Here is a 10036-nt window from a genome sequence, read left to right on the forward strand (position 1 = left end):
TCTCACTAGTATGTGGACTCCAAAACAATGAAAACAACACCCAACTCATAGAAAAAGAGATCAGGTTTGTGATTACTGGGGGTGAGGCTGGAGTGAGGGGGAGGAGGAAATGGAGGAAGTGGTCAAAGCTATAAACTTCCAGTTAAAAGATAAATAAGTACTAAGGATGTAATGTACAACATGATGGCTATAGGTAATATTGCTATATGATATATAGGAAAGTTAAGAGGGTAGATCCTAAGAATTCTCATCACAAGAAGATTTTTCAACTTTCTTTTATCATATCTATATGCATATTAACTAAGCATATTGTGGCAATCTTTTCACAATATATGTAAATCAAACCATCATGCTGTGTACCTTAAGCTTATATGCTGAAGTATATCAGTTATTTCTCGGTAATACTGGGAAAAAATGGGTGAAAGAGTAGTATTTTCCACAAATGGGATGGGCACAACTGCATTATCCACATGCAAAAAAAAATGAATTTGGACCTCTACCTCACAACGTATACAAAAATGAAGTGTAAATTAATCATAGATCTAATTTAAGAGATAATATATAAAACTCTTAGAGAAAACTTAGAGATAAATCTTAGTGACTTTGAAGTAAGGAATAATTTATTAGATATATTAAAAGCATAGCTGACAAAAGAGAGAAGAGATAAATCAGACTACATTAAATTAGAGATTTTGCTACAAATGGTATCATCAAGAAAGAAAAAAGACCTCACACCAGTTAGAAGGGGCATCATCAGAAAATCTACAAACAACAAATGTTAGAGAAGGTGTGGAGAAAAGAGGAACCTCTTGCACTGTTGGTGGGAATGTAAATTGATACAGGCACTATGGAGGACAGTACGGAGGTTCCTTAAAAAAAATAAAAATAGAATTACCATATGACAGTAATCCTACTACTGGGCATGTACCCAGAGAAAACCATAATTCAAAAAGAGAAATGTACCGCAATGTTCATTGCAGTACTATTTACAATAGGCAGGACATGGAAGCAGCCTGAATGCCTGCTGACAGACAAATGGATAAAGAAGATGTGATACATATACACAATGGAATATTACTCAGCCGTAAAAAGGAATGAAATTGGGTCATTTGTAGAGACGTGGATGGACCTAGAGACTGTCATACAGAGTGAAGTAAGTCAGAAAGAGAAAAACAAATATTGTATATTAATGCATGTATGTAGAATCTAGAAAAATGGTAAAGATGAACCAGTTTGCAAGGCAGAAATAGAGACACAGATGTAGAGAATAAACGTATGGACACCAATGGGGGAAAGCAGAGCAGGGAGTGTGGTGATGGGATGAATTGGGAGATTGGGATTGATATATATACACTAACATGTATAAATAGGTAACTAATAAGAACCTTCTGCATAAAAGATAAACAAACAAATAAATAAATAAAAGAAAAAAGACAATCTACAAAGTGGGAGAAAATATTTACAATTCATATATCTGATACGGAACTTGTATCTACAATGTATAAAGAACTCTTAAAGCAATAATAAAATAAGACAAAAAACCAATTTAAAAATGAGCAAATGAATTGAATAGACATTTCACTGAAGAAGATATACAAATGGCCAATAATCACATGTAAATATGTTCAACATTATTAGTCATTAGGGAATGAGAAATCAACACCACTGTGTACTATTACTTGGCTCCCACTAGTATGACTAAAGTGTTTAAAAGACGGTAACAAGTGTTGTCCAGGATATAGAGGAATAGGAATCTTCACTCATTGTCAGTATGTAATGGTGCAACCTCTTTGGAAAACTGGAAATTCCTCAACATGTTAAACACAGAGTTACCTTATGACCAACAATCCCACATCTAGGTATGTACCCAAGATAAACTTATACAGAAATGTTCCTGATAACATTACTCATAGTAGCCAAAAAGTGGAAACAGCTGATAAATGGATTAACATTAGCTGATAAATGGATAAACAAAAATGTTGTGTATCAATACATGGAATACTTGCCATCGTCTGTCAAGGTTAATCCTGAGTTAAACTTATGTTAAACAATGTAGAAACAACAGAAAAGCATTCCTCACAAAAAACAATATTTTTGAACAAGCTGTATACAGTAGGCAATAGAAGAAAGCAGCTTTATTTTTTCTACCATTTTTCCCTTTAAACCCTTTTTCTTGACTTGTTCTTCCCAAGATCCTACTTTCTTTCCACATGAAATTTCGTATGTACTATGTAACTTTTAAAGTCCCTTTCATATTAAAATATATTGCAGACATTCTAATTATTATACCATACCAACAATATAGCAAAGCTTATTTCCCTCTTAGGCTTAAAAGTTCACAAAGTATGGGATGGTGAGGTGGCAGGAAATGACCATGGTCTGCTATATGCTTCCTTTGTCTATCTGCTTGATGTGTGTCAAACTGGGGTCGTCCAGGATGAGTGAGAAAGGTAGGAGAGGTATAATGCAGAATGATATGGCAACATTTTCATTCTCTTTAAATCATACTTGTCCTTTCAACATCTTCTCACTCCCCGATCTCCTTATAGAAATGGGCAAGAGGAAAATGGAAAAAAGAAACTACTCTTTCTTCCATCTTTCTCTCTCTCTCTCTGTCTGTCTTTCTAATCTTTGGAATTTTCTGCATAGTAGAATATAGCTTTATGATTTTGTCTTTATTATACTTTATTTTCCATTTTTGAGACTGATAAAGTTAAAATGGAAATAGTGCAGCTTTAACATCCTGAATAAAAATTTTCTACAACAAAAGAGATACACACACACACACATCTCTAAACACAGATTTACAACTCTCTCTATAATTCACCATGACAAGGTAGATCTATCAGCATGGTCACCACCAGTTTAAAAAATGGCCTAAGATTCTGGGGAATAAAAAAAAAAAAACCCACAAATGTAGAATCAATATTGATTTATTTAGGATGGTATTGACTATTCCATGAGGCAAAGACCACATGAGGACTCAGCAATGGTTGTATTAATATGATGTTGGAACCAGATGAAGTAACTACCCATTAATAAAGTAAAGCTACCAGAGAGAAAAGAATGGCATTGCAGTCAATAAAAATGCTTAATTAAATAAAAACCCCAAACAGGCAGGGTGGTAAAACTTCAGGATTATTTAAGAGTGTAGACATTCATTCTCTTTACTATATCCTTCTTCCTCTTTCTTTGCCCTTCAACTAACATAAAAATAGCAGTTTTTTTCTAGGCTTTAATTTGGAATATATCAATAAATATATGTGACTAGCAACAACATCATAAGGCTAGAATAATCCCTGTTTTCTTTTTTAAATCTGAAAATCCATTGCCTGACATGAACAATAGCAATAGAGGAAAATCAATTGGCCTGTGAACCTGTACACCCAGGATCTGCATTATGAATGCTGTGTAGTATGTGTCATTTTAAATGAAGCCTGTCTGATTAGATGATTCATGACCCCCATTTACAAATTAGAAGACAGTGCCTGGAATATGTGAAAGGTTATTCTTGGTCTCTAATTTGTGGCTGTGCGAAGTTAAAGTCATTGTTTTGTTTTTCCTCCAAGCAGAAGAGGTTATTAGAGAAAGTACAATTATTACAATGCCTGTAATTAGGATATAAGCAATACACAATTCTAGAATGATTCACAATGCATTAGCTTTGTTTAATTCTGATTATGCAGGAAGAAATTTTAAGTAGAACCTAACAAGTTGGAAAACTGACAGTATGAAGGAGTTAGGAGCCAATTAGCTTTTAGCTCACTGTGCCAAGGAGATGATTCATACAGGAAAAAAAAAAAGTTTCCTTTAGTTACATACAGGAAGGCCAATGCAAATATTTAAGTGAAATATATCATTTTAGAAAATGTTGGCATTCAGTTATTATTATTTTTTTTGTGGTACGTGGGCCTCTCACTGTTGCGGCTTCTCCCGTTGTGGAGTGCAGGCTCCGGACAGGCAGGCTCAGCGGCCATGGCTCATGGGCCCAGCCGCTCTGCGGCATGTGGGATCTTCCCGGACCGGGACACGAACCCATGTCTCCTGCATCAGCAGGCGGACTCTCAACCACTGCGCCACCAGGGAAGCCCGGCATTCAGTTATTTGACCATCGATGGTAATTTGACTCCAATCAAATTATCATGTTTGGCAGTGTTCATTTCTTTTAAAAATACTTTTTATAACTTATATGCTCATGGCAAAAGCCAAGTTTTTATCTACATATGCCAAAATATGTATTAAGTATATATAATAAGCGTTTGATCTCTATACAATAAATTAAAAATTACATATATATATATAAAATTATATTTAGGCATAATGAAACTTCAAAACTAAATATATATAAATGCTATTTTTATTTTTCCAAGGTTCCAAATAGAAAAGTAAAGAAAGAAATGTTGAAGACCAAATTGAATCTCAATATGAAAGATAGAATTGAGTGTAGAGACCTAAATAGCTTTGAATGAAAACCATTAAAACATGCTGTTTTAGTTTAGTCTCAAGGGCCAGTAAGTCACAGTGGATTAAAGAGAGTTTAGTTTGGGAGTGAAACCTTCCTGAGTTTGAATTCTTTCCCCATATGCTATATAACAATGGGAAAATTAACCTGAGTTTCAATTTATTCATCAACTAAATGAATATTAGAATTCTAATGTCATAAAGTTATTGTGAGGAACAGACAATATACTTTGTCAATCCATACCAAAACTCAAGGCACCTAATAAATACTAAGCACTGCATAAACGTTTATTGCCATTATTATAGAGTTTTATTTTGCTTTGTTCTCTAACTATGGTCAAATCCAGCAAGCATATAGTGATAGACTATATGCTTACTTGGGTCAAAATTTTGTACTGTGTTAGGCATATATTGAATGTTTTAGAATTTTATTAAGCTAGTAAAGCACATTTAAAGGACACATTTCAAAAGTGAAAGTCATATATTCATTTTATTCACCAATAATTTTTTGAACATCTCTCATATACTAGGCATAGTGTGAGGTACTGAAGATAAAATAGTCATAAAATATAGTCCTTACCTTAATAGAGTTTATAATCTTGGATAGCAGAGAGATATTAATCAGATAATTATAAAAATGATGTAAATTTTCTGGTATAATAAATGTACAGAAAAGTACATGATACTATATCAGGGAGGTCAGGAAGTTTTCTGGGAATATTATAGTTAAAATATTATTTTAGATAGTTATGATTAAAATAATTAATGCTCAACATATGGCAAAGCAGTAAAATAAGGCATATGGCAAAAACAATTTTTCCTAATAACATCTGAAGACATTTTGGTTTAATTTGGAAAGCAAAATAAATCAAACTATAATTTTAGCTATATATTAATACATGCAAACAATGTTGTAGGAAATAACACCTACATAAGGCTTTTAGAGGACAAAAGTTTAATTCAATTTTCTTTCTCTTTCTAACAGGTTTTCCTGTGAAGAACTTTTAACATGTTCACTTTCATAACAACATAATTATTTTCAAATTGAAGTATTGCTTGGGTGCTCTGAGAAATAAACTTGAATGATTATGTCTTACCCAGATTTTTTGAAAAGAACACTTTAGAATGTAATTTCATTTAAGGGAAGTGAGGTAATTATAAAACTAACTTATGTGAAAAATGTACCTGTGTAATTATTTGCCTTCCCAATACATAAATTTGTAGCACTATACTTGACTAAAATGAGATAAATCATAAAATCATATAGCATGCTGAGTTGCTACATTGTATTGGTAAGCAGGGATGTACCATGTTAAGTATTTCTGTCCAGTGAAGATAAGCAAGCACTTTTTCTATCTCTGAAGGCCAACTATTCTCCTTCTCTACAGAGAGAGGGCTTGGATTTTGAATTTAAGGCCTAAAGGAATATGATGCATTATCTACTTTCTAAGTTTCCTTCGTATGGAGAATTTAAAAACTGATAATGCTTCTTAACTTTTTGAATAACATTACTGCATTTATATCAGGAAACTGGCCCCGATAAATGCTTTCATTCCTCATGAATATATGCAACAAAAATATATTAAAAGATACTTGTAAAGGTGGGATAAGAATATAGGTATAATTCTTCTAGTTCCTCAAAGTCCAGGCTACCTAAAATAAGTGTTTTATGTGATTCACTTGTATACAGGCTGACAGATGTGCTGTATTTTGTCACTTGAAATTAAAAATCTTTGGTCAAAATGATGGAAGTGAAGTGTGACTGCAAACAGTCCTTTCCCTCTTGCCCAAGTCTTACCAGCAACTCTGTGGCAGCATCTCTACTGTACCTCAGTCAGTAAGTAGCTGGTGAAAGCACACACAAAAAATGAGCTAAATGGAAAAATGATCTCCTTTTTTTTCCCTTTATGAAAACATCTTGTGGAGTGTTGGTGAAGATAAAGGATAAAATGCTTTCTTAGTAAACTGAAAGCACAAGGATTATTACCCCAGCAGGACTTATACATCTGGAAGCTCCTCAAACTTCATTAAAATAATGAACTCTAATTCTGGAATTTTAAGCATAAATGGTATGAGAAATCAAAATTGAATTTTAAAGAGAATATGTGTTCCCAATTTTTTTCTGCTTTGCTTTGGATTTGAAGGAGCTGGTACATGATGCCTCTAGTCTACATCTGAGTGTAGAATCTAGTATGAGATAGATACAGGAATCAGGCAGATGGAAACGTGTCACCTTTTGTACTGTTACACTCCATTCTGGAGTGTTAGCCAAGTAGACTTGGGACAGGCTGCCACAAAAATAATTTGAAATTCCAGGGTAAATATAGCATGAGACTTGCCACAAAATTGCCCAAGGGAAGAAAACAGAAAGAAAGGAAATCTCTATGCCTAATTAGATGCCATCAAGCTATAAATACAAATCACTTCTTGTCCTCCACCAACTGAGTAATTCAGTAAACCTCTTATATGGAGAGGAGTAAGAATACTTAGCAAGGAATTGGCAAGGAATACTTAGGTTAAATCCATCCTCAAGGAAATCTACCCGATCCACACTTGTCTCCTTTTGTTACAGTTCGGAACTGTTACTTCCATATGCACTCTGGCCTTTTCTTATGTGTAAAGTTGTTTTTTTAATAAACATTTTATTTGTGGGTAATTTTGGATTTACAGAAGAGTTGAGATGAGTTCCTGAATATCCAGCAGCCAGATTTTTCTAATTTAATTGCCCTCAGAATGGCACTTTGTCAAAACTAACAAATTAACATTAAACCATTCTATTAACTAAACAAGGACTTTATGCACCTTTCACTGTTTTTCATTAATATCCTTGTTGTTGTTGTTGTTCTAGGATCTAATACTGTTTTAAAATGTAGACTTGTGTATTATTTGGATGTAGTGAGACCAACATATCAATAGATAATTGCCATTGAAAAGATAGTTTCACTCACAGTTCCCAAGAGGAGGGGGCATGCCACCCCATCTAGGACTATGTGGAGAACATCAGGATTGGTCAGGAAGCAGATGGAACCAGGGGAAAATTTGGACAAATGGCCTTATTTGGGTTTTTACAGGAAGGAATGGAAGAGGTAGTGTAAACAAGCTAAGTAAGTTTAAGATTAGATAGTCTGAATAATTTCAGTGGGCTCTGGGGTGTAGGGGATGTCAGGTTGTCTGGTTTTTGGCGCTGGGGTGAGTAGGGCAAAGAAGAGCAGACTGAGTGTGATAGCCTGTGAGAGCTTGACAAAGTTGGTAGTTGGGGTATGTGCTTCCCATTGATTGGAAAGGCATGCTCCGGGGTGAGTTGTTTGTGACCTCTAGGAATTAGCCAACACTGAGTCACTCTAGTGTAAGTGAGGCCCCAAGGTGTCAAAATATCAGAATAAAAAGATATGCTTATATGCACATAGATACTTAATTTCATTTAGCCCTTTTGGTTATTTTTGGTTTTGCTTTGCGATATTGTGTTTATTTATTTATTTATTTTTTGTATAACATGTCTATTTTTTTTTTTTTTTTTTTTTTTTTGGCCATGCTGTGCAGCTTGTGGGATCTTAGTTCCCCTACCAGGGATCGAACCCGCACCCTCGGCAGTGAAAGCGCAGAGTCCTAACCACTGGACCACCAGGGAATTCCCCTAACGTCTCTTTTTAATTGAAATTTAGTTGACTTACAATGTCATGTTAGTTGTTTCAGGTGTACAGCACAGCAATTCAGTTTTTTATATATAAAAAACCGTTTTTCTTTTTCAGATTCTTTTCCGTTATAGGTAGGTTATTACAAAATATTGAGTATAGTTCCCTGTGCTATGCAGTAGGTCCTTGTTGGTTATCTATTTTATATATAGTAGTACATATTTGTTAATCCCTTCCTCCTAATTTATCCCTTCCCCCTGCCCCCTTCCCCTTTGGTAACCATAAGTTTGTTTTCTAAGACTGTGGCTCTATCTCTGTTTTGTAAATAAGTTCATTTGTATCTTTTTTTTCAGATTCCATATATAAGTGATATTATATGATATTTGTATTTCTCTGTCTGGCTTACTTCATTTAGTATGATAATCTCTATGTCCATCCATGTTGCTGTAAATGGCATTATTTCATTCTTTCTTATGGCTGAGTAATATTCCATTGTATATATGTACCACATCTTCTTTATCCATTTATCTGTCGATGGATGTTTAGGTTGCTTCTCCATCTTGGCTATTGTTAATTGTGCTGCAATGAACTTTGGGGTGAATGTATCTTTTTGAATTATAGTTTTCTCCAGATATATGCCCAGGAGTAGCACCACAAGATCATATGGTAGCTCTATTTTTAGTTTTTTAAAGAACCTCCAAACTATTCTCCATAGAGGCAGTACCAATTTACAGTCCCACCAACAGTGGAGAAAAGTTCCTTTTTCTCCATATTATTTGTAGACTTTTTGATGATGACCGTTCTGACTGGAGTGAGGTGATACCTCATTGTAGTTTTGACTTGCATCTCTCTAATAGTGATGTTGAGCATTTTTTCATGTTCCTCTTGGCCTACTGTAAGCCTTCTTTGGCAAAATATCTATTTAGATCTGCCCAGTTTTTGACTGGGTTGTTTGTTTGTTTTTGATAGTGACTTGTATGAGCTGTTTGTATGTTTTGGAAATTAATACCTTGTTGGTCACATCATTTGAAAATATTTTCTCCCAGTCCATAGGTGGTCTTTTCATTTTGTTTACAGTCTTCTTTGCTGTGCAAAAGCTTTTAAGTTTAATTAGGTCCCATTTGCTTATTTTTGATTTTATTTCCATTACTTTAGGAGACAGATCCAAAAAGATATTGCTGTGATTTATGTCAAAGAGTATTCTGCCTATGTTTTCCTCTAGGAGTTTTATAAGTAACTGGTCTTAATTTAGGTCTTTAATCCATTTTGAGTTTATTTTTGTATATGATGTCAGAGAATGTTATAATGTCATTCTTTTACGTGTAGATGTCCACTTTTCTCAGCACCACTTATTGAAGAGACTGTCTTTTCTCCATTGTATATTTTTGCTTCCTTTGTTGTAGATTGACCATAAGTGCATGAGTGGGTTTATTTCTGGGCTTTCTGTCCTGTTCCATTGGTCTATATGTCTGTTTCTGTGCCAGTATCATTCTGTTTTTATTACCATAGCTTTGTATTAGAGTCTGAAGTCAGGGAGCGTGATTCCTCTAGCTCTGTTCTTTCTCAAGATTGCTTTGGCTATTCAGGGTCTTTTTATTTCCGCACAAATTTTAAAACATTTTTTTCTAGTTCCGTGACATACGTGATTGGTAATTTGATAGCGATTTCATTGAATCTGTAGATTGCCTTGGGTAGTATAGTCACAGCTCTCTGGCTGTTTTGCACATTGCAGTTAGAGTGATATGCAACACAGTCTAAAAGGCACTCTGACTTATAATCTGTGCTCTGCCTTCTTCATGAGACTTATCTTGCACTCTTTCCTACATTTTTCCTCCTTTTGTTTCCTGCACTTCAGTTACACTGGCCATTTTTTACCCTCATGAAAATACTTGTCTTCTTCCTCACTTGATGTCTTTGTAAACAAAATGATTTCTGCTTCTGTG

The sequence above is a fragment of the Kogia breviceps genome, chromosome 2 (assembly GCF_026419965.1).
Source record: "Kogia breviceps isolate mKogBre1 chromosome 2, mKogBre1 haplotype 1, whole genome shotgun sequence".
Classification (NCBI taxonomy): domain Eukaryota; kingdom Metazoa; phylum Chordata; class Mammalia; order Artiodactyla; family Physeteridae; genus Kogia; species Kogia breviceps.